Source organism: Procambarus clarkii, chromosome 20 (genome assembly GCF_040958095.1).
Source record: "Procambarus clarkii isolate CNS0578487 chromosome 20, FALCON_Pclarkii_2.0, whole genome shotgun sequence".
Classification (NCBI taxonomy): domain Eukaryota; kingdom Metazoa; phylum Arthropoda; class Malacostraca; order Decapoda; family Cambaridae; genus Procambarus; species Procambarus clarkii.
In genome coordinates, this window is record NC_091169.1 from 13,875,838 (window position 1) to 13,902,450 (window position 26,613).

Consider the following 26,613-nt stretch of genomic DNA (forward strand, 5'->3'; position numbering starts at 1 on the left):
TGGGTGGACAGAGCTTAGGATTCGTAGCCCTGAGGTTCTGGGTTCGATCCACGGTGGAGGCGGAGACAAATGGTGAAAAAGTTGTTCACCCTGGTTACCTATTACCTAGCAGTAAATAGGTACCTGGGAGTTAGACAGCTGCTACAGGCTGCTTCTTGGGGGTGTGTAACAAACATGAGGTCTGGTCGAGGACCAGGGGGCGGGGACGCTAAGCCCCAAAATCATCTCAAGATAACCTCAAGAAGAAGATAGTGAAAAGAAGAACACCCTTAGATTTTGATTCATATATTACAACATGTTCCGAGATTTTTTTATCAAAATTTAGTTTACAACGTTGGATAATAATATTTCATTCACTTGGGCCACCAGAGTCACAAGTCAAAGGTAAAAGGCAAGTCTACATGTGAACATGGTGGCTCGTGTTCTCCCTGGTAATGCAATTGCTTGATGAGTAAGTAATTATCAATAGAAGGCACCAAACCGAGAAGGCTATGTAGCACCATCAAATGTGTGGGATAATCAGAGGGCGCTAAATATCACCAAGGATGCCAATACGAGAACAGAAACGCATAAGGCGAACGATATCAAAAGAATCTGAGTCGCCAAGAATTCTATCGAGGGACAAGCGACCATGGGGGATGGTCGGAAAACAAGACACGCTCGCCCTGGAAGTCAGGACACTCAACAAGGATATGCATGACTGTAAGAGGGACAATGCAATGTAGACAATAAGGAGCAGGGCGGAGCTCCATTAAGTGACCGTGAGTTAAACGGGTAAGGCCAATATGTAACCTAGCCAGAGCCGTTTCCCATCGCCGGTTATGGTGGCAGGAGGAAGGCCACTGGGACACACGACTCTTAAGAGTACGCAGTTTGTTACCAATAACAGAACACCAATAACTCTGCCAGCGGGCAAGGATGGAGGCATGAATAATTGGGTAAAAGTCGGAATAAGGAATACTTCTACGGGAGATGGGACAAGCACGGATAGCTTCCTTAGCGGCAGCATCCGCACGCTCATTTAAAGAGACACCAACATGGCTGGGAACCCAGCAAAATGCAACCGACTTAAATTTACTGGAGATAAGAAACAGCCAATGTTGAATCTCGACAACCACCGGGTGGACTGAATTAAAGGACCCTAACACCATGAGGGCACTACGAGAGTCAACTACCACCACAAAGGAGGACTGACACCGGGAAAGCAGGAGATAAAAAGCATAGAGAATAGCATAAAGTTCTGCTGTGAAGGTGCTAGCCTCCAGAGGAAGGCGACACATATAAGTGTGGTCAGGAAAGACAACAGAGTAGCCCACACCGTCAGCAGACTTAGACTCATCGGTGAAGACGGGAACGGAGTGGGAGTGAGAAGAAAAGTGCTCAAGGAAGAGGCGTTTCAGAACTGTAGGAGGGGTAAAAGCTTTAGTGATGCGGGTCAGAGAAGTACAAAATTTGGGAAGGAAGGACCCTCCACTGGGGCAAGGATGAAACAATACGAGGAGAAACATTGGTAATATGAGCTGAAAGAGAATCCTGTAAGCGAGACAAACGGACAGAAAGAGGAAGGAGGTGAAGAGGAACAGGAACTACAGGAGGGGTAAAAGTCAAAGCACGACAGAGGCGAGAGTGAGGATGCTGTAAGGATCGCGCAAGATAGTGAAGACTGTAGCGATCCTGGAGAGACAGAAAGCTAGTGTCAGGTACAAGCTGAGGGTAGGAGTTGAACGAAAAGCACCAGAGCTGAGGCGCAACCCAGTATGGTGCAAAGGATCAAGACAGCGAAGAGTAGAAGGAGAAGCAGAAGAGTATGCAGGGCAACCATAATCGAGTTTAGACAGGACGAGAGGAATGCAAATAGAGGAGCGTGCGCCTATCCGCTTTTCAAACCATCAAAGGTGATCTTCACAACGCGAAGGGGTTGATGGCGACGACCACGAGGGGGGACGAGTAAACGAGTCAACCTGGAGGACAGAATGGCCTTGGGCATCAAGGATATGCCGAATATCATCGTGGCAATCCTGCAGATTCCGAACACCGGTTGCAACATGGGGTGGGAGGAGAATAGTGCCAACACTGGCATTCATCTGAACGTTCTTGGAGACTCAAACAGGGATCTCGCCAAGGCAAGACAAGGCAGCCAAGCGGGAAGCTACATCCTGAGAAGGAGCAGCAACGACAAGTGTACCGAGACGAGTGGGGTTGAAAGTAACAGACGCATCCACGGAATCTACAAGATGCCGATGGAGGGAGAAATCGTCAGGAGGCGCAGAATCAAGAGGGACGAGATCAAAGTATTTGGCCCATGAAGCAGGACCAAACAAGGCCTGATTCGCATCAGCAAGGGAAGGAATCGAGCGAGTGCGGCTGGGGCGCGAACGGCGTTGAGAACCCCTAGAGAGAGAGGGGGGTCAAAAGGCGCAGTAGTCACAACAAGAGACTTAGCCGCACCAGGGGACGAAGTGGTCACCACCGGGGGCTGGAGGCTCGACCCAACCACAGAGGAGGGAGGGGAGCTAGGGGGAAGAAGTCAGGACGGTCAAAGGAGGAGCAAGGTCGGGGCCCAACGCAGCGGGAGCTACAGAGCCTGGTCTTCCAATACAGGCCGACTCGGGGGCATGGTCGCCCACCCTACGAGCCTGAGAGGGTACAATGGAAACATTCAACGACATAGAAACGAAGAAAGAAATTCATCCACGAATGTGCCCCCATACCCACCATGGAGCCACAATTAGAGGCAGGACACCCAACAGGAAGCTATCGCCGGTAATGTCGGGGCCCCCTAGGGGTGCGTCGTGAGTATACGCCCCACAAACGCCACCTTAAGAACCGTCAGTCCGTCGAGATCGGGTTCAGCGACGAAAGGGGGATTGACAATAAAAGGTTCCCCTCGCTCGAGACGTTGGGTACTACAGTTCTACGGGTGCAAGAGTATGCCTCCTCAAGCACCCGGGCATCAAACTAGAAGAAGTCCAAAGAAATAATCCAAAACAAGCAAAAGGTTGGCAGGAAACGACAAGCAGATAGGAGAAGAGGGGGGAGAAAAACGAAACATGAGGAAAAGGAAAAGCGATCCAGCACAATTAGAGAAGACAGCAGCAGGAGTGCAAGGCCAGAAAAGGACAGAGGACTGTCCCACGGAGCACCACACTCCGGCGGCCGTCCACGAAGCCCCCTCATGACGCCAACGGGCCAGATGGGGAGGGGGTCTGGTCTCATGTGATGTTATTTCTGTGTGCAGGTTTGGGACCAGCCCCTCTAATATTTTCCACGTGTAAATTATTATGTATCGCTCCCGCCTGCGCTCAAGGGAGTACAGATTTAGGCTCTTTAGTCGGTCCCAATAGTTTAGATGTTTTACTGAATGGATTCTAGCAGTAAAGGATCTCTGCACGCTCTCCAGGTCAGCAATTTCTCCAGCTTTGAAAGGGGCTGTCATGGTGCAGCAGTACTCCACTCAAGAGAGCACAAGCGTTTTGAAAAGTATCATCATCGGTATAGCATCTCTAGTGTGAAAAGTTCTTGTTATCCAACCTGTCATTTTTCTTGCAGTTGTGACGGCTACTTTATTGTGTTCTTTGAAAGTAAGGTCTTCCGACATGAGTACACCCAGATCCTTTACAATGCCTTTTCGTTCTATGTTATGATTTGCCTGAGTTTTGTACGTGGTTTCCGTTTTTATATTTTCATTTTTTCCATAGCGCATGAGCTGGAACTTATCTTCGTTAAACACCATATTATTTTCTGTAGCCCATAGAAAGACCTGATCTACATCTGATTGGAAGTTTGCCGTGTGCTCTATGTTGCCTACTCTCATGAGGATCCTAGTGTCATCTGCAAAGGATGATACAGTGCTATAGGTTGTGTTCTTGTCTATGTCCGATATGAGGATGAGAAAAAGTACTGGAGCAAGCAGAGTACCCTGGGGGACTGAGCTCTTTATGGTTGATGGGCTGGATTTTATTTTGTTTACTATTACACATTGGGTTCTGTTAGTCAGGAAATTGTAGATCCATCTGCCTACTTTTCCGATAATTCCTTTTGAACGCATTTTATATGCAATAACACCATGGTCACATTTATCAAAAGCTTTTGCAAAATCTGTGTAAATTACATCCGCGTTTTGTTTGTCTTCCATAGCATCTAATGCCATATCATAGTGGTCCAGCAACTGCGACAGGCAAGAGCGCCCAGTTCTGAAACTATGTTGTCCGGGGTTATGGAGATGCTGTGATTCCATGTATTTTGTGATCTTACTTCTTAGAACTGTCTCAAAATTTTTTATGATGTGCGATGTTAGTGCTATCGTTCTGTAATTTTTTGCCTCTGCCTTATTTCCTCCTTTATGAAGTGGTGCTATCACTGTTCTGCTGTTTTTAGTATATCAGGGATAACGCCAGTATCTAGGCTTTGTCTCCACAGAATGTGGAGGGCCTGCGATAGTGGTTTTTTACAGTTCTTGATGAATATGGAGTTCCAAGAATCCGGGCCTGGTGCAGAGTGCATAGGCATACTGTTTATGGCTTCTTCAAAATCTAGTGGGGATAGGGTGATGTCTGATATATGATTTGATGTTGGTATCATATCCATGAAAAATTCATTTGTGTTATCAATCTTTAGTGCATTTAATGGCTCGCTGAAAACAGAGTCGTACTGCTTCCTCAGTAACTCACTCATTTCTTAGTTGTCATCGGTGAAAGTTCCATCTCCCTTTCGCAGGGGTCCCATACTAGATGTGGTTTTTGAACATGATTTTGCATAGGAGAAAAAATATTTTGGATTTCTCTCTATTTCACTGATAGCCTTTTGCTTTCTTTGCCTCTCCTGGGTTTTGTATGATTCTTGTAGCTGAGTTCAATTGTTTCTATTTCTCTACCTAACCTTCTTCGCCGTTCTTGAGATAGGGTGCGATTCTCAAGTTGTTCCGCAATTCGTTTTCTTCGTCTATATAGGGAACGACGTTCCCGTTCCAATCTGCATCTCTTCCTCTTTTTTTCTTAGGGGTATGCGGTTTGAACACACTTCTAGAGCTACTGAGCTTATTTTTTCCAGGTACTGGTTCAGGTTTGCATTTTCTAGCTGATCTTCCCAGTTTATTTCTGTGAAGTCCTGGTTTATTTGCTCCCAGTTTATCTGTTTATTATTGAAGTTGAATTTGCTGAAATCTCCTCCACTGGGAATCTGGACTGGTTTTGAAGGTCTATTCCCCATGGTTGTCATAACTTCAATTAAGTTGTGATCTGAGTAACAGGTATTTGCAATCATTATGTTCCTGATCAATTCATCATTATTAGTGAAAATGAGGTCCAGCATGTTCTTCCTAGTTGGTTCTACTATTTGCTGGTTTAAGGCAAACCTGTCGCACATCCGTAACAGGTCATTTGCATGTGCCTGTTCATTTAGGCTACTTCCTGGTATTCTTTCTGATATTACTGTATTAGCCAGGTGCTTCCATTTCAGGTGCCGTAGGTTGAAGTCCCCAAGCTGGATGATGTTCGGAGCTGGATTTTTGAGGTTTTCCAAGCAGTGTTCTATTTTCATTAGTTGGTCTTTAAACTGCTCAGGGTTTGCCTCCGGTGACTTATATACAAGGACAATAACTACATTTAGGATCTCTATTTTGATTATCAGCACTTCCACCATATCATTTGAGGTGTTTAGCAGCTCAGTACAGATGAGTGTGTCTTTGATGTAGAGGCTGACCCCACCCTGAAGCCGGTGTTTCCTATCACATCTGAAAAGATTGTACTCCGAGATCCATATTTCACCATCATGGTAGTCCTTTGTGTGGGTTCTGATAGGGCTGCAAACACTGCATTTGCACTATGAAGGAAACCATCTATAAACTGAACTTTGTTGGATTTGCGTGTTTTTATACCCTGGATGTTGGCAAATATAAATGATGTTATCGTGTTAGTGAAAGTGCTGGATGCCTTACTTGGTGTTAATATCTGAGGCTCTGGTAAAGAGGCCACTGTGTTTGCGTCCTCTTTAGCATTTGACCGAGTTGGTGGTAGAGTCTGGTCATTTTTAGCCATTCTTCTCCTCCTCCTCTTGCTAAAAAATTATCCCGGTCGATGGAGTAGTGGCTGTTTTTATAGTGGTAGTCTGTCGGTTTTATTCGCCTGGTACCTCTTATATGAAAAGCTTGAAATTCAGCATTGAAGCACTCTTTCCTGTCCAAAGAGTTCTTGCAAATTTCTGGGTGAAAGAATTCACAGCTTTTGGTACATTTACCTGTATTGAGGAGGTTTCTGCACGTTCTTGGGCGATTATACTTGCATGTTCCATATGTTCTTCCCGATATCCCATGTTTACAGGTTGCCGATTTGTAATACCAACAGATTTTGGGGCCTTGTTTTGTTTGTGTCCCTTTGCCAGGGACCGCACTCCCCTCAGGCGCCCCCGACTCCCCGCTCTCCTCAGGCGCCCCCGACTCCCCGCTCTCCTCAGGCGCCCCCGACTCCCCGCTCTCCTCAGGCGTCCCCGACTCCCCGCTCTCCTCAGGCGCCCCCGACTCCCCGCTCTCCTCAGGCGCCCCCGACTCCCCGCTCTCCTCAGGCGCCCCCGACTCCCCGCTCTCCTCAGGCGCCCCCGACTCCCCGCTCTCCTCAGGCGCCCCCGACTCCCCGCTCTCCTCAGGCGCCCCCGACTCCCCGCTCTCCTCAGGCGCCCCCGACTCCCCGCTCTCCTCAGGCGCCCCCGACTCCCCGCTCTCCTCAGGCGCCCCCGACTCCCCGCTCTCCTCAGGCGCCCCCGACTCCCCGCTCTCCTCAGGCGCCCCCGACTCCCCGCTCTCCTCAGGCGCCCCCGACTCCCCGCTCTCCTCAGGCGCCCCCGACTCCCCGCTCTCCTCAGGCGCCCCCGACTCCCCGCTCTCCTCAGGCGCCCCCGACTCCCCGCTCTCCTCAGGCGCCCCCGACTCCCCGCTCTCCTCAGGCGCCCCCGACTCCCCGCTCTCCTCAGGCGCCCCCGACTCCCCGCTCTCCTCAGGCGCCCCCGACTCCCCGCTCTCCTCAGGCGCCCCCGACTCCCCGCTCTCTTCAGGCGCCCCCTACTCCCCGCTCTCCTCAGGCGCCCCCTACTCCCCGCTCTCCTCAGGCGCCGCTGCCACCGAGCTCTGTGCCACATCTGGTTGTACCTTGGTGTCATGTACAGTTTGTTTGAAGACATTAGAAATTGCTATGCAGGCATTTATTAGTGATTCTCTGTTTTCGGCGGGAATTTTATCCAGGATTTCCATCATCTTCAAAAAAGTTACATCATCCTTTTTGCAGAGCCAGTACACAGAGTGGTCACTGGGACCATTTCTCCTAGAATTATTAATCATGTTGGCACATTTTTTGTGTATGGCTGCTGAACAGAGTTGGCATTGAAAGCTCTGTTGGTAATCTACCTTCATGTTGCATTCTATGCACGTTTTTATCAAAGCCATTTTTGTTGAACACTTCTGTTCAGTGGTGGTGGTCTTACAAGGTCTTACAAGGTGGGGTGTTGACCGTTGGGGGTTGACCGTGGGTATTGACCGTGGGTGTTTACCAACTTGAGATAGGCCTGTATCTCTTGGCTTGGTATCTCCAAGTCGTGTCATAAGCCTTTTCCAGGTTAAAAAGGACAGCAACAACGGAGGTCTTCGCAGCAAAAGCAGTATGAATATAGACCTCCAAGTTCACCAGGACATCAGTCGTGCTGCGGCACTTGCGAAAACCAAATTGAGAAGGCGAGAGGTGGCGATGGTGTTCCAAGAACCACATCAGACGGACATTTACCATACGCTCAAAGAGCTTGCAAACACAACTCGTGAGAGCAATAGGGCGGAAGTCCTTAGGGGACGTACCGAGAGACCCTGGTTTCCGAATAGGGAGTACAATGGCATCAAGCCAGTCCTCAGGGACGGACGACGACTCCCAGACCTGGTTATACAGACGCAGTAAATACTGAGACATACACGGAGGGAGATGGCGAAGCATCTCATAATGCACGTCATTCGAGCCCGCCGCCGTAGATCCGCAGAGGGCCAGGGCAGACTGAAGTTCAGAAAGAGAGAAAGGATCGTTATAGGGTAGGCGGAGATGAGTGCGGAAATCTAAAGGATAAGATTCAAGAACAAGCTTACGAAGAAGGAAGGATTGAGGAAGATTAGAACCAGAGCTAACAGAAGAAAAGTGGGAACCCAGTTCGGTCGCGACCTGCACTGGATCCGCCGCAAGAGTACCACGGAGGTGGAGAACCGGCGAGACATCCGGAACGAACTTGCCTGCAATTGACTTGTATCCAGTCGATTATCCTCCAGACGCTGGAGGTATGGTCGAGGGAGGGGGTAGACGTACCGTGCGCGCTCCGTTAAAATCGTGACATTAGCAGGGATTCTTAGGACTACTGCCATGGATTACTGATTACAGACATAACAAAGTGCACAGTGACCAGCTGGAAAATTGAAAATAGTTATTAACAATAGAACTTTGTGTTAAATAGAGAATAAACGGGAGACCGCGTGTGAGCCAGTGAACGAGGCTTTGTGTACATGCGTGTATTTGGAAAAAAAAAAAAATAGAGAACGGTGATTCGTGGAACAGTGATGTGGAACGGGTATCACAACAACATATAAGTTGGAAGTGAATATTATAAATATAGAATACTAGAAATATAGAATAGTGGCAAGAGGCGGCATCAGTGGTTATAAATCGGGTAACTGGAAACTGGTGACATCAACCTGGGACAACAAGAGGTCACTTGTACCAACCGGAGACCAGCCTCGCTACCCTACGCTAAGTACCTGCCATAAAGTTTGAACAAAATAACATACATAATATTACAAATATACGGTATACATATAATATTATAAATATTAAACATATAAATATATATACATATATATTGTTACAAATATACAATATACATATAATATTATAAATATATACATATATACAACAAAACAAGGCAAAATGGGAGTAAATGAACAAGTTTGTGGCCACTGTAACAACTCCTTAAAGACGAAGGTAACGGGAATTGAATGTTATATCTGTAAGACTAGATTCCATTCGGCTTGTACAGGAGTGAGTAACACTACGGCACTGAGAGCTGGTCACTTGCTCTGGGTGTGTAAAAATGACCTGCCAGCTTGGAATATCCTAAAAAACCTTCTAGATAACATGACGCATGATCGGAAAACATCATGCATTGGAAGCCTACCAGCCATCCAGAAGGAGTGGGAAAGGAACAACAATTCTAATATACAAGGGGTGGAGGCTATAGTCAGGGATGAAACTGAGGCTGAAACTCAGGAAGTTGTAAACTCTGACTCAGTAGGCCAGGATGTAGATGACAGTAAACTAGAAAGTGTACCAGACAGCACTGACAGCTCGATAGGTACAGACACTACGACGGTTCCCGATAGAGCAATTCAGAACAGAAGGACAGACTTATGCAAATTTTATGCAAAGGGCATATGCAGACATAGATATGCTGGTAATAAGAAAGGATTAGAATGCAGTTACCAACATCCCAAAAAATGTTTAAATATGCTTAGGAAAGGCGAGTGTCGATTTGGATCAATATGTAGGTTTTTCCATCCTGACATGTGCCAATCCTCACTGGAGGACAGAAAATGCTATGACCTCAGCTGCCCACACTTTCACGTGAAAGGCACGGAACGCTACATAAAGAGTGGCAAGCAGGATAATGAATTTGGAGGAAACTCTATAAATTTTTTATACCAGACCGGCAGAGAATTCAAAAGGAGCAGCATGGAGAGTGTATGGAACTGGATGCCAGATCCACTTGCATTCCAGAATTACAGATACAATTACCCACCGAAAGGGAACTGCAACTACGACAGACAACTGCCCTACAACAATCAGTACTGGTCAGAACAAACTCATTAACAAAAATAGAGTAACCTCATTCATCTTTGCCAACATACAAGGACTGAAAACAAGAACAAACAACAAAGTACAGTTCATAAATGGCCTCCTCACGGAGTCAAATGCAGTATTTGGAGCTTTCACAGAAACCCATGCAGGGGAATTGTTGGACAGTGAGATCTGGATTCCAGGATATAACCTATACAGGTGTGATAGGAAAATTAGGTCACATGGAGGAGTGGGTCTGTATATTAGGGAAGACCTTGTATGCTCGGAGCTCCTAAACGTTACAAATGAGGTGGTAGAGGTACTGGGATTAAAAATAGAGAAAATAAATTTAGTGATTATTCTAATATACAAACCGCCAGATGCAACGGCTGAGGAATTCACAGAACAGATAAGCAAAATAGAGAATAGCCTTGATAATTTGGAGAGCCCGATACCTGATATTATCATCCTAGGTGACTTCAACTTGCCTAGTCTCAGGTGGAAAATAGCAAACAATAATATTATACCAGGAAATCTATCAGGACCTAACCAACCACAGATTAGAGAACTACTTAGATTCTGTGACAAATTTTCACTCAATCAGCAGATATCGGAGCCAACGAGAAATTAAAATATTCTAGATCTGGTCTTTACGAACAATAAAGACATTATCAGAGACATTACGATATCAGATACCACATACTCAGATCACAAGCTCATTGAAGTGCAAACGACCATCAATACTCAGAATAGACCTAAAACGTTGATAAAGCGAGAGGGGCTATTCAGTAAATTCAATTTTAATAATAAAAGGATAGACTGGGAGATAATAAACAGGGAACTTACAAACATTCCATGGGGAACTGTTCTAAGTAATACAAGTCCTACAGAAGGAATAGAAAAACTGACTTCAGAAGCGTATCAAGTCTGTCTGAAACATGTTTCTTTGAGGAAAGCCAGAAAGAGATCTAACGTAGAAAGAGAACGCAGACGACACTATAAACGCAGGAAAAATAACGGAACTGCTTATGCAGACACGAATTTCCCGTCAAAGAAGGAATAATTTAAATAGGGAGATTGAAGAAATCGAGCGGAAACTGAAACACTCATATGAAACTGAAGAATGGCAGTTAGAACAGAAAGCAATTCAGGAAATAAAGAAAAATCCAAAATATTTCTTCTCATATGCGAAATCAAAAGCAAAAACCACTGCCAGTATTGGACCTATTCGTACAAGTGAAGGTTCATACACGGAGGATGACAAAGAAATTAGTGAAATCCTAAAAAAGCAGTATGAGGACATGTTTAGCACTCCAATAAACAACATGAAGGTGGAAGATCCAGACAATTTCTTTATGCGGGATATTCAAACCCCTGTAAATATAACTGATATAAACACGAGCGCACTAAATTTTGAAAGAGTAATTGAAAACATGCCCATGCACTCGGCCCCAGGTCCAGACTTCATGGAATTCAATATTTAAAGAAATGCAAAGTGCCGGTAGCACAGGCACTCGGTATAGTGTGGAGGAAGAGCTTGGACACGGGGGAGATACCAGATGCACTTAAAGTAGCAGACATAGCCCCTCTACACAAGGGAGGGAGCAAAGCATTGGCAAAAAATTATAGACCAGTTGCACTAACATCGCACATCATAAAAGTATTTGAGAGAGTGATTAGGAGTCAGGTCACCAATTTCATGGAGACCAATGACCTTCACAACCCAGGCCAACATGGATTTCGAGCGGAAGATCGTGCCTCTCACAGCTACTTGAGCACTACGACAAAGTCACTGAGGCATTAGAAGAAAAACAGAATGCTGATGTGATATACACGGACTTCGCAAAGGCTTTCAATAAATGTGACCATGGCGTGATAGCACACAAAATGAAGTCAATGGGAATAACCGGTAAAGTAGGACGCTGGATACTCAGTTTTCTGTCAAACAGGATTCAGCGAGTAACTGTCAACCATATAAAATCTAGTCCAAGTGCAGTTAAAAGCTCTGTACCTCAGGGTACAGTCCTTGCACCGCTGCTTTTCCTTATTCTCATATCAGATGTAGACAAAAATACAAGTCACAGCTTCGTATCATCCTTTGCAGATGACACAAAAATCAGTATGAAAATTACCTCGGCTGAAGACATTGAAAAACTTCAAGCTGATATTAATAAAGTTTTCGACTGGGCATCAGAAAATAACATGATGTTTAACAGTGATAAATTCCAGGTACTCAGGTACGGTAAAAATGAGGACCTTAAACATAATACAGAGTACAAAACACAATCAAATGTACCCATAGTAGGAAAACAGCATTTAAAGGATTTGGGAATAATAATGTCTGACGACCTAACGTTTAAGGAGCATAACCAAGCAAATATTGCGACAGCCAGAAAAATGATAGGATGGATTACGAGAACTTTCAAATCCAGGGATCCCATCACAATGGTTGTACTCTTCAAGTCACTTGTGTTGTCGCGTCTTGAGTACTGCTCAGTATTCACTTTCCCCTTCAGAGCAGGAGAGATTGCTGAAATAGAGGGAATACAGAGAACATATACGGCACGCATAGACGCAATAAAATACCTAAATTATTGGGTTCGTCTCAAAGCCCTCCAAATGTACTCACTAGAAAGAAGACGAGAGAGATATCAAATAATATACACCTGGAAGATACTGGAGGGCCAAGTACCAAATCTACACAGTAAAATAACAACATACTGGAGTGAACGATATGGAAGAAAATGTAGAATAGAACCAGTGAAGAGCAGAGGTGCCATAGGCACAATCAGAGAACACTGTATAAACATCAGAGGTTTGCGGTTGTTCAACGTCCTCCCAGCAAGCATAAGAAATATTGCCGGAACAACCGTGGACATTTTCAAGAGGAAACTAGATTTATTCCTCCAAGGAGTGCCGGACCAACCGGGCTGTGGTGGGTATGTGGGCCTGCGGGCCGCTCGAAGCAACAGCCTAGTGGACCAAACTCTCACAAGTCAAGCCTCGCCTCGGGCCGGGCTTGGGGAGTAGAAGAACTCCCAGAACCCCATCAGCCAGGTATCAACCAGGTAATCTTGCGGATCTTCTTCCAGATCTGCGGCAGAGGAGTATCGGACGTAATGGTGGAAACATAAGATTTCCAACTCTCACGTTTAGCTGTACGGATGGTCCTACAGGGCCACCGCTCTTGCCTTCCGAAACAGAATAAAAAATCAGCCGTCTGCCGGCGGCGGTGTTTCTTCCAGGCTGCACGCTTACAGCGGACAGCTGGAGCACAGTCCGCATTCCACCAGGGAACGCACTTCCGTGAGCCCCGGGAGGAAGAGCGAGGAATAGAGTGGAGGGCAGCGTTGAAAACAGTGTTATAAAAAAGGAGGGCACGAGGAAGAGGCAGAGAGGAGAGGTCAGAGAGAGTAGCACAGAGGGTGAAGAGGCACCAGTCAGCCTTGGCAAACTGCCACCTAGGGAAGGAGAGGGGAGGGTGGAAAGAGAAAAGGAAACGAGGATGGGGAAATGATCACTGTTATGGAGGTCATCAAGAACCTGCCATGTGAAATCTAAGTAAAGGGACGACGAACAGAGAGAAAGATAAAGACAGGAAAGGGTGCGAGTTCGAGAGTCCACATGAGTGGGCTCACCAGAATTCAGAAGAGATAGAGAAGAAGAGAGGACGAACAGTTCGAGAAGACGGCCTCGGGTGTTTGTCAGAACATCACCCCAGGGGAATGTCGACAGTTGAAATCACCCAAAAGGAGCACCGGCTCTGCAAGGAGTCCAAGAGGTGCTTAAGATCAGGAAGGGAAAGCGGGACATTTGGGGGGAGATAAATGGAACAGACTGTATACCATTTACCCCACAAAAACACGGGCAGCAGAACAATGGATAGGTGTAGGGGGACGAAGGGAATATCAGATCGAATTAAGAGAGCAGTAGTGTTACGGGCCCCAGCAAGAGCTGGGGAGGGGGGGGGGGGGAGAAAGAAAGGAATAAACACGAAAGTGACCAGGAGGAGCACCAAGCATGGGTTCCTAGAGACAAACACAAAGCGGTGAAAACTGTGTAATCAGAAGTTGGAGTTCATGGAAGTTGGCATAAAATCCACGAATATTCCATTGAAGAATAGACATTACCAAAGAGAAAGGACAGTAACAGAGAACAAGAAAGAAAGGTATAGAAGAACACAGTTTATTAAAGAATCTCAGGATCAGGGTCAGGATCAGGGCCAAGATCAGGAGCAGGGTCGGCAAAATCAGGGATAGGGGGCATGGGTAAACTTAATAAGGATAGAGGGAAAGGAGCAAGAGGACAGACCAGAGGCGGACTAACGGGGTCAGGAGGGGGAGGAGGCAACTGAGAAGGGCAGGTGAGGACAACTGGAGGAGGGGGGGGTCAGAAGGCAGGGAGTGCGCCTCAGCAAGGGCAGCAACCGAGAGGAAATCGGGGGCGAAAGAAACCTCCATATCTGGGACAGGGGGTTCGACCACTGAAATGGGAGGGAATGTAGTGACAGAGTTAGAGGGAGGGGGTGAGGAAGACAGCAAGCCTTCTTACCCGCTGGAGAGGAAGAAGGAGAGGAGCCAGGCTTACGTTTCTGACTCAAAGAGACAGGCGTTCCAGTAACAACGTACCGGGTGACAGACTCAATGGTCTCAGCAGGAGAAGAGGAGCGGGAACGAATAACACGAAGATTGCTGGGAGGATGATGGATATCAGCCTGGACAGACAGGTGTCGTGGAGGGTCAAGAGACTGGGGGGAGGGTCGGGAAGAAAGAGTGGGGGGAGATGGGGAAGAAGACAAAGGAGATATGGTGGACTGGGTAGGAAGGGGGGAAACCCCAGATGGAGAACCAGGAGGGAGACCATCTGGGACAGGAGGCAAAGGAATAGGGGAGGAGGTGGTGGGTGTGGTCGGGTTTAAGGCCTGGAAACGGTTGTGAGACTGAGGAAGGTGGGAAGGACGAGGATAGGTAGAACGCAAAACGTGAGCGTAGGATACGCCCGCAAAAGGGGCGAGACAATGAACTTGGCGTCTCGCTTCAAGGAAAGACAGACGATCACGGTGCTTCAAGTTGAGGACAGCTTCTTCGAGTTTGTAGTGTACACACGAGTGTGAGAAAGTAGGGTGGGCCTCACCGCAGTGATTGAGGCAGCGAGCCTGGGGAGAAGTGCACTCGGACTTAGAATGACTATCGTCTCCACACATGGGGCATAGATACACAGTACTGGTGCATTTGAGGACACCGTGTCCGAACTTCCAACACTTATTGCAAAGTCTAGGGGAGGGAATGTACTCCTGAACCATCTGGCACCAGCAAGAAGAATAGAGGGCAGAAGGGTCCTACTATCAAAGGTGATTTTTACTACTCGAAGGGGCTGATGGCGACGACCACGAGGGGGTCGAGTAAACGTGTCCACCTGGAGGACAGAATGGCCTTGGGCTTCGAGGATATGTTTAATATCCTCATGGCAATCTTTGAAGTCCCAAACACCAGTTGCAACATGGTGTGGGAGGAGAACAGTGCCAACACTGGTATTTAACCGAACGTTTTTGGAGACCCGAACAGGGGTCTCTCCAATGCAGGACATAGCGGCTAAGCGAGTAACTGCATCCTGACAAGGAGCAGCGTCCACACGCGTACAGTAACTGGTGGAGTTAAAAGTAACAGAGGCATCTACTGAATCAACAAGGTGTTTATGGAGGGAGAAATCGTCACGAGGAGTAGAATCCAGATGGTGGAGATCAAAGTATTTAGCCCACGTAGCGGGACCAAACAAGGCGTTGTAAGTAGTATTACGGGAAGGGATCGTGCGAGTGCGGCCGTGGCGGGAATGGCGTTGAGAACCCCCAGAGAAGAGAGGGCTAAAAGCCGCAGTAGTCACAATGAGAGACGAAGCCGTGCCAGGGTACGAGGTGGTCACCACTGGGGGCTGAGGACTCGACCCTATCGCAGAGGAGGGAGGGGAGCTGAGGGGAGTAGTCAGGTCGTCGTGGCCGAATGCAGCAGGGGCTACAGAGCGTGGTCTTCCAACACAGTCCGACTCGGGGGCTTGGTCGCCCACCCCACGAGCCTGAGAAAGTACAAGGGAAATATTATCAGTCATGAAAACGAGGAAAAACTTTAATTCACGAATGTGCCCCCGCACCCACCATGGAGCCACAATTAGAGGCAGGACACCCAACAAGAAGATATCGCCAATCTTGCCGGGTCCCCCAGGGGTGCGTCGTGAGTATACGCCCCACAAACGCCACCTTAAGATCCGTGAGTCCGTCGAGAGCGGGTTCAGTGACGAAAGGAGGATTGACAATAAAAGGGGCCCCTCGCTCGAGACGTTGGGTACTACAGTTCTACGGGTGCAGGAGTATGCCTCCTCAAACACCCGGGCGTCAAAACAAAGGAAGGTTGAAAGAATAATCAAAACAAGCAAAAGGTCGGCAGGAAATGACAATTTGATTGGAGAAGAGAGGGGGGGGGGGGAGAAAAATGAAACACGAGGAAAAGAAAAAGGGGTCTGGCAAAACTGGTAGAGGCAGAAGCAGGAGCATAAGGCTGCAAAAGGGCAGAGGATTGACCAATGGAGCATCACACTCCTGCAGCTGCCCACCAAGCCCCCTCACAGCGCCAACGGGCAAGACAGTGAGGGGGAATTGCTTGATGAAAAACGAATTCTGATCTCTTACCATAGTGGGTGTCCTTGGGAGGTCGAGGTGTTGGGTAAATACTCCTAAGTTTTGATCTCTTTTTAAGGATCAGTTTGGTCAAGCGATCAGCATTGCTTGATGTTGTCAAGCTTAGCCAGAACGCAGTACTTTGCCTACTATGCGGGGGCACGATTTGCCTAATATGCCAAGTTTTCCTGAATTTATATATTTGTATTTTTTTCTTATGAAATGATAAAGCTATTCATTTCCTTATGTATGAGTAAATTGTTTTTTATTCGAGTTAAAACTAACGTAGATATATGACCGAACCTAACCTACCCAACCTAACCTAACCTAACCTATCTTAACATAACCTAATCTAACATAACTAAGTAAATAATTTATGTTCTTAACAGAATATAATACTAATGATTCAAATAAACTAATTGGAAACAATTTATTGAAAAGAAAGAAAATCACTCGGCCTATTAGGCATTTCGGGCGTTACATACTAGGCCGAGAAGTGCATTCAGGCTACTAGTCATAACATTATATATATATATAATATGTAATGTATAATATAAAGTATATATATATATATATATATATATATATATATATATATATATATATATATATAATATAATTGTACAAGTGGGGGTTACCGGAGCAGATCCTCTCTGGGTGGCTGAATCTGTGGTCCATAAAGCAGCCATGTCCTTCCCAACAGGATCAGCAGGTGGGTTCACAAGACTAAAACCTAACTTCCTCAAGCAAATGCTCAACCCTGCACTGGGTGACATTGCAAAGAACCTCTTGGTGGAACTAACCAGATTCACCAGCACATGTCTAGCTGGCAACATACCAGCGATCATAAGACCTATTTTTCTTGTAGCATCTCTCTGTGCTCTAAAGAAAAAGGATGGACTGATCAGGCCAATAGCTGTGGGCAATTCTCTCCGGCGTCTCGCCACAAAGACTGCTGCAAGAACAGTTAGTGATGCAGCGGCCAACATGCTGAAGCCAAAACAGCTCGGGTTCGGCATTCCACAAGGGTGTGAGGCGGCAGCCCATGCAGCTCGAGCCTTCATCGCCAACATCACAGACGAAAAGGCCCTTATCAAGCTAGATTTCAAAAATGCCTTCAATTTGGTGATGAGGGATGCTGTACTCCATGCGATTCATAGTCATTTCCCTTCCCTCTACCCTTTTGTACATTCATGCTACAGTATGGATCTAAAGCTACTTTTTGGGGAACATGAAATTGACTTGCGAGAAGGTGTCCAACAGGGTGACCCCTTTGCTCCTCTCCTTTTCTGCTTAGTCATCAAACAAGTCACAGAGGTCCTGTCCAGTGAGCTTAACATCTGGTTCTTGGATGATGGTACCCTAGCTGGTTCCCAAGGCTCCCTCCTAGAGGACATCAGAAAAATCCAGGAGCAAGGTGCAGTTTTAGGCCTCATCCTGAACCCTTCTAAATGTGAAATAATATGCTCCAACCAGGGCATCGTAGAGAGAATAGAGGGTCTTCTGCCAAATATCCATAAAACTAAACCTGAAGACTGCACACTCCTAGGAGCTCCCCTGGGGTTGCAAGCCATCTATGAGGTCCTTGATAAGAAAGTCGCCGACCTTAAGAGGATGGATGGGAGGATTGAGGATATTGATGCTCATGATGCACTCTACCTCATCACCAGACGTCTGTCCCTCCCCAGGTTAACCTACTTTCTGAGGTGTTCATCTTACAGTAGCTAAAAACTAGCCGAGTATGACCGGTTACTGAAATCAATGCTAGAAAAAGCCCTTAACCTCTCCCCTGATGACACACACAGAGATCACACTAACATGATGCATCAAATGAACAAATCCACAAGGGCCGTGACGAGGATTCGAACCTGCGTCCGGGAGCATCCCAGACTCTGCCTTAATCAACTGAGCTTCGACAGAGTTAAAAGGGTTGAAACCTAAGTTCTACTGAACTTACTGGATCCCGTAGCCTCTCCGAGGCACAAACCTTTTAACCCTGTCGTAGCTCTGTCGATTAAGGCAGTGTCTGGGATGCTCCCAGACGCAGGTTCGAATCCTCGTCACGGCCCTTGTGGATTTGTTCATTTGATGCATCACGTTAGTGTGATCTCTGTGTGTGATGATGTAAGGGCGAAGAGGGAGAACGGCCTATTGACATAGCTCGGGTGCCGGGGGGGGGGGGTTGTGTAAAAGTCTGGTTTGTGCCTCGGAGAGGCTACGGGAGAGGATATATATATATATTACATATATATATATAAAGGGAAATGTTCGTTTGTTCATAATCGATAATCTCCGAAAGTTCTTCACTGATTGCTTTGAAATTTTCACACAATATTCTATTCGCCTCCAAGCGGGTTCTTATATACATACTATATAGATGTCACGTCTGTGACGGTAAAAAAAAACTTTTTTTTTTTAACTGTTTTTCATGCATTATTCATGTGCAGGAAATCTTCAAAACCTCTTTACCGATTTCTTTGAAATTTTGACACAATGTTGCATTTGAATAAGCGCGTCATTTTATATGCCTACCAAATACATGCCTCACCTGTGACAGGAAAAAAACACTTTTTTAAACAGCACCATCTGTTGGACGTTAGAGCAACACATGCTGTAATCCCCGAAAGTTCTTCACCGATTGCTTTGAAATTTTGACTTAACGTTCCATTCAAATACGGCCGAGGTTTTATATACCTACTATACAGATGCCATCCCTGCGACAGGTAAAAACATGCGTTTTTGAAACACAGCGCCATCTGAAGTACACAAGACCAACACACCCTATACTAATTATGTTACGATTCCATTTTAATGTTTCCTATTTCATTGATAAATTGAATTTTCATAGATTTCGATTTACTTTCATTTTGATTTAATTATTTTGTGTGACATTGCGTTGGAATTGAGCCATGTTGTTTACCATTCCGTTCATTTCGTGAGAATACTTTTTTTTCAGTGTTTTTCATTTCGTTTTTGAACTTGTTTCTCATATTTCAGTGATGAGAAAATCTGGGGCCAGATTCACGAAGCAGTTACGCAAGTACTTACGAACGTGTACATCTTTCCTCTTTCTTTGATGGCTTTGGTTACATTTATTAAACAGTTTACAATTGTGAAAACTTGCCAGTCAACTGTTGTTATTGTTATAAACAGCCTCCTGGTGCTTCGGAGCTCATTAACTGTTTAATAATTGTAAAAAAAGGCGCCAAAGATTGAGAAAAGATGTTCAGGTTCGTAAGTGTTTGCATAACGTCTTCGTAAATCAAGCCCCAGATCTTTTGATGTTCCCAATTTTCTGATGGGAACATCAGATCCTTTGATCATCAGACAAGGGAGTGGGGAATGGTGGGAAGGACGAGAAGACGGTTGTGGAGGATGGTGGGTAGGACGAGGGGACAGGGGAGGGGGTAATAGTTGGGGAGGACGAGGGGACAGAGGAGTTGGGTATGGTGGGGACAAGGGGACAGGGAGAAATGGAGAATGGTGAGGAAGGACAAGGGGACATGGGAGTGGGGGATAGTTGGGAGGACGAGGGGATGGGGGAGGGGGGGAATGGTAGGGAGGACAAGGGGACGTGGGAGTGGGAGATAGTGGACAGGACGAGGGAAGGGTGGAGTGAGGAATGGTTAGGAGGACGAGGGGATGCTGGAGTGGGCGGTGATGGGGGACAAAAGAGGGACAAGGGAGTGAGGAATGGTTGGGAGGACGAGGGGACGGTGGAGGGGGGAATGGTGGGAGGACTGGGAAACAGGGGAAGGTTGCTGTGGCCAGGAACAGCTAGTAAATATATATAAATAGAAATGTTCATTTGTTCAAAATCGCTAATCTCCGAAAGTTCTTTACCGATTGCTTTGAAATTTTCACACAACGTTCCATTCACATCCGAGCAGGTTTTTATATACATACTATATAGATGTCACGTTTGTGATGGGAAAAATTTTTTTTTTTTTTTTTTAACTGGGTTTTTCATGTAAGTGAAATCTTCGAAACCTCTTCACCGATTGCTTTGAAAGTTTGACACAACGTTGCATTTGAATTGGTGCGTGTTTTTTTATTCCTACTATATACATGCCACACCTGTGGCAGGAAAAAAACGTTTTTTTTTTAACAATGCCATCTGTTGGACGTAAGAGCAACACACGCTGTAATATCCAAAAGTTCTTCACTGATTGCTTTGAAATTTTGACTCGACATTCCATCTGAATATGCGCACGTTTTATATACCTACTATATATATGCAACACCTGTCACAGGTAAAAACATGCTTTTCTTTTTAAACGGCGCCATCTGTTGCTCGCCAGAGCAACACATGCTATACTAAATATGTTACGATTCCATTTCAATGTTTCCGATTGCATTGATAAATTGAATTTTCGTAGATTTCGATTTATTTTCATTTTGATTTAATTATTTTGTGGGACATTGTGTTGGAATTGAGCTGTGTTGTTTACCATACTGTTCATTTCATGAATATAGCTTATTTTTTATTTTTTCATTGTTTTTCATTTGGTTTTTAACTGTTCTTATTTTTCAGTGATGGGAACATCAGATCATTTGATGATCCTTATTTTCTGAAGGGACTAACAAATTATTTGTGAATACATCAGACAAGGGAGTGGAGATTGGTCGGGAGGACGAGGGGACGGGAGTCGGGGATGGTGGGGACAACAAGGGGACAAGGGAAGGGGGGTAATAATGGGAAGGACGAGGGGACGGGGGAGTTGGGGATAGTGGGGAGGAGGAGAGGAGGGAGGGGAATGCAGAATTGACCCCTAGGGAGGGAGAACAAGGGGACAGGAGAGTGGGGAATGGTGGGGTTGGAAGACGGGGCAATGGTAGGAAGGACGAGGGGATGGGAGAGCGGGAGAATAATGGGGAGGACGAGTGGATGGGGAAGTGGGGAATGGTGGGGAGGACGAGGGGACAGAGGAGGGGAAAATGTTGGGGAGACTAATATATATATATATATTATATATATATATAATATATATAATATATATAAGGCACAACTCTCCTAAACACGAGAGTTAAGTATACAACTTTAGAACACTTTCCCACCAGGAGACTCGAACCCTAGCCAGCACAGAAGCCTTCCAGCAACTGGCATAACAGGTACGCCTTAACCCGCTCCATCTCTTTTAAGGGTCTGAGTGGGTGGTGGAGCGGGTTAAGGCAAACCTGTTATGCCAGTTGCTGGAAGGCTTCTGTGCTGGCTAGGGTTTGAGTCTCCTGGTGGGAAAGTGTTCTAAAGTTGTATACTTAACTCTCGTGTTTAGGAGAGTTGTGCCTTAAGCATAGACACTGTCTTCCCATATTAACAGGGACTTGATGAAATTAACGTCTAAATGACCCCTCACTTGCTCTAGTGCTCTTGGGAGGTGGTGATCTTTGGTGTATTTAAATACTCCGAAATTACCATCTCTTTTAAGGGTCTGAGTGGGTGGTGGAGCGGGTTAAGGCAAACCTGTTATGCCAGTTGCTGGAAGGCTTCTGTGCTGGCTAGGGTTTGAGTCTCCTGGTGGGAAAGTGTTCTAAAGTTGTATATAATATATATATATATAATATATAATATATAATATATATATATATATATATATATAGAGAGAGAGAGAGAGAGAGAGAGAGAGAGAGTTTGTCTCCTCGAGTCCCTAAGTGTGGGGTCGGGGAGACATGATCACCACATACAAGTTTCTCAAAGGAATTGATAGGGGAGGCAAATGCAGTTTATTTAACACAAGGGGCACGCCTCACTAGGGGACCCAGGTGAAAATTGAGTGCCCCAATGAGCTATATGTATCCAAAAGAAAGAGATGCTTCCATGTTTGGGTCACGTTACATTACAAGAATAAAGGGACACAGTGTGCGGTCTGGGGTGGGGGGTGTATATGAAGGTGTGGGCAGGAGTTTGAGAGTGGTGGGTTTGCTCTAACCAACTCCAGCTCCAAACTCGAGACTGTACCATATGGCGCCACCACCACTGATCAGTATGTTTTGGTGCAAATAACTAAAAAGGGTTAAAAGAGAAGCATGATTAACACTTTTTGAAACGTTGCTTTGCATCCGAGAGCCGACTTGAGGGATCCAACATGGCGACGGGTGGGGAGACGCCCAGCGTTTCATCGTCTGGAAACTTTGACAATATTGAGGAACTTGAAGACTAGCAGGCACCAGGGCTCAGTCTCCAAGTTCAAACGCACAACTGGAAGGACACCGCTCGGCTTTAGTCCCTGGGCCCGGCTCAGGGGGCTCGGATAAAGACGGTTCCCCAGTGCGTTGAGGAGGATCAAGAAAGCGCTTTCCTGGACACCAGACATCACAGTAAAGCGAACAAAGGAGAGGCGGACGTCAACCCAGCCTCATGTGATCTGATTACAAAAGATTCACTAAACCAAGGTAGGCCAAATGCAGGCGACGAGTCACAATAACGTGGCTGAGGTATGTTGACCAGACCACACACTGGAAAGTGAAGGGACGAAGACGTTTCGTTCTGTCCTGGACCATTCTCAAGTCGATTGTGCCAAAGCTCAAAGGTAGGCCAAATTCTTCTGGCTTTAAAACATTTATAATTTTATTTGCTGGCTACACTACTGTGAATGGGAGTGTTTTCGAGAAAACCAGAACACAGTATAATTTTCAGTGACACTCCTAAAATTTTTAATATTAGGGCGCACGATATCAGGTCAAACAAGCAAAAGAACTTAAAAGGTGTGGACTACAATCCCGACAAGGAACTAGAACTCTCTACCATTACTGAGATCCGGGGATATAAAGTACGTTGCAATGAACCTTTAGGAGATAAATCAAATAAATGTATCGTCAAACATGTCTTCGACATTAGCGAAGAAGACATCAAAGAGCAACTGCTGGCAAATGAAATTCAAGTCTACAAAGTCAAAACGTTCATATGTAGAATTGATGGAGAGCTGTGTGATACAGGTCCAGCATTGCTTACGTTCCTAGACAACCCTCCACCTGATTGGGTCTGGATAAATGGCTATTACCACTAACTAGCGGCATACATTCCACGACCAACTCAATGCTTTAATGTAAAGAATTCAACCATACTTTGCAAGGATGCACTAAGGATATAAGATGTGGACACTGTTCTGGTGCCCATCCCATGAAATCACGTGAATCATAAATACTTAAATGGTCAAATTGTGGTGAAGCTCATGACATTAGATGAAAACCATGTCCTTCATACATAGCTCCCAAGACTATCCAGCACAAACATGCAATACAGTAGCGTACTCAAACAACATAACACCGTCCTTAACCAACAACCACCACACACCACTCAACAAATTTCACATGTTCCAAATAGTCCTGTCACTACCCATCCACCACTTCCAGGCAAGACTACACGTCAAGGCATCACTACCCCTCCAGGCAGCACCACACCTCCAGGCATCACTACACCTCCAGGCAACACTACACCCACTCCCCACCAAACTCAACTCAATACAGACCTCATTCAAACACTTCTCGCAGGCATTGGAAATATAATGGAAAAGACTCTGGACCGATTCTTTAATAAACTCATGACACAGCTTGTCCAACCCATCCCCGGGGCTGACACCTCACGCTCCACATCCTCGGCTACAGACAGTGACGCCCAAACACACCCAATCATAGGAAACATACAAAGGACAATGGAACAGATGATACAAAACTCCTTCACCAAATATCTGGAAACACTCAAACCACCCCTCCTGTTGACCACAACACAACCACGCTCACTAAAGGCAAAAACCCCAGTTGGTGGATCAAACCCCCAAGGTTCCAGCACTCAGGCTGACAGTCCACATAAACCACAAACTTCCACAACACCGACCCCATCCACATCCAGGTAGCCAACATGTACTATTGGGCACGCCAAGGAAACCAGACGCATCCATAACCCAAACATTCTAAGTGGCTCCTCTAACCTTCATGACATGGAACGCAAGAAGCATTGAAACATCCCTCACAAAACTTAAACAATTCCTTTACTCGTCAATCCGGACTTAGCTTTTATAACCGAATCCCAACCTGTCCTCGACTCAAGTCCATTACATCCAGCGGTCGACCCCACAAACGCATTCATAAATTTTAACATGCTGTTCATTCAAAACAGGAATTTTCTCAAATATAAATTAATATCACAATATATTAGCATATTGTGCATAAGTTAGGTTAGGTGTTTAGGTTCTGTTGGCGATTATTTGTATATGTAGTACGTAGGTGAAGCATTTATAGCGTTGTGGTTCGAACAAAATTCGTCAGTGAAGCACTTGTTCCGGAAGTGTTAGAACGAAATAAGTTGCGAGTCATGTGTAAACCGTTTTTCATTCATAAATATGGGGCTTGACAGGTGCATGGAATCCCTTTTGGGTCTTTGTTTGGAGGACGGGCTGCCAAATCCTGGCTCACTCCCAAACATAATCCTATTTTTTAAAACTTTCAGATGCAGAGACTGGACAGATCCAATCGTATGGGGGGTAGTATTTACCTCTTAACATGAAGTAATATGACATGTAAAGCTGAAACACTTACGCATTTTGTGAACGGTAAACTAAAAACGTTAGCATGCTTAATACCTTAAATGGTACACACATCTTTTTTGGGTATATACAACCCTGGTGACACAATAAACTTAAATGAACTGGAATTCTATCGTGACCAATTATGACACCCAATCATTGTTACAGGCGATCTTAATGCTAACCACCCCACATTGAGTAGAGGCACCCAGAATACTGCAGGCACTGATCTATATAACTACTCTGACATATATTCTTCTTTTGCCGCCCTACCTCGAAACTTTCTTTAAGTACGGAACTAATTATGAAGCCTCACTTGATATCTGACTTGGCTCGGCACACTTTCAACATGAACTACAGTGTTTCATACTAGACCAGATATTGGTAGTGACCACAAACCCCTCATTATAAAATTTACTAACTTTCAGCCACCAACTCGTCCCCTAACGCTCCCCAAGCGGAACATTAAGAAACTAGATAAACAAAACTGGGCTGATACTGTCCGTCTCCCAGATACTGACGATGTAGATCCTAATACGCGACAGTCTACAATCACCTTTGCCATAAAATTTGCAGCCACTCAAATGTTCAAGAAAACCAGGATATAGGTTTAACAAACCACTTAAACCGTGGTGGAACGCGGAATGTGCACGAACAGTTGCTTTACGTCGACGAGCTATAAAAAACAGATGTCAACCCTCCCTACAGAACTGGGTCAATCTCCGGCGGGCCACAGCAGCAACCAAAAAAGAAACAATACTGTTAGCAAAGCGAGCATCATGTGCAACATTTTGTGATAGCCTCACATCCATCACGCCACATTCAAAAGTATGGGCTACATTTAACAGCATTAAAGGTTGATCAACATTCCCTTCGTTTCCCCTGATGATCAACGGCTCACTCTGTCAAATACTTCAGGAGCATGCAAATGTTATTGCTGAATGTCTTAAATTGATCCTTACCACACCTTTCCTTCATGCCCAAGAACTCTCGCTTATACAAGAAATTGACCGTGCCATACTGCTACCCATGCTCGGCGTCGACAACATGTACCCTTAAACGAGCTACAATTACTCTTAACCCGCCTACCTCTTGGCAAGGCACATGGAGGATGGAATTCCATATGAACTTATCAAATATCTTCCATCGACTGCACATAACACTCTTCTAAGCTATTACAACCTATGCTGGACTTAAGGAAACATCCCCCTCACAATGGCAGACCAGTATTATTCTTCCTTTCCTTAATCCAGGAAAAGACCCATCCCACCCTGCGTCATACAGACGTAGGTTGGGATGGGTCCTTACTCTCATGTCTAAGTAAAGTAATGGAAAGATTAGTACATACTCGCCTCCAATGGTACCTTGAGTATAATAATATTTACCATCACTCCAAGCTGGATTTCGCCCGCAATGCTCCACACTTGATCAAATACTCTGCCTTGAACATGAAATCCGCACCTCTCTTAGAAACAGTAAATTTTGTATTGTTCTGTACCTAGACCATAAAGGAGCTTTTGATAGCATTCCTCATACTTGCCTCTTGGCAAAGCTTGCACATTTAGGCGTACAAGGA

At 45.6% G+C, this 26,613-nt stretch overlaps 1 protein-coding gene across 1 annotated transcript in view; it reads left to right on the forward strand.

Moving 5' to 3' along the window:
* Window positions 1-26,613, forward strand: part of LOC138366709 (neural cell adhesion molecule 1-like) — a 1,471,037-nt gene that overhangs the window by 639,128 nt on the left and 805,296 nt on the right. The gene's annotated exons all lie outside the window — the stretch shown is intronic.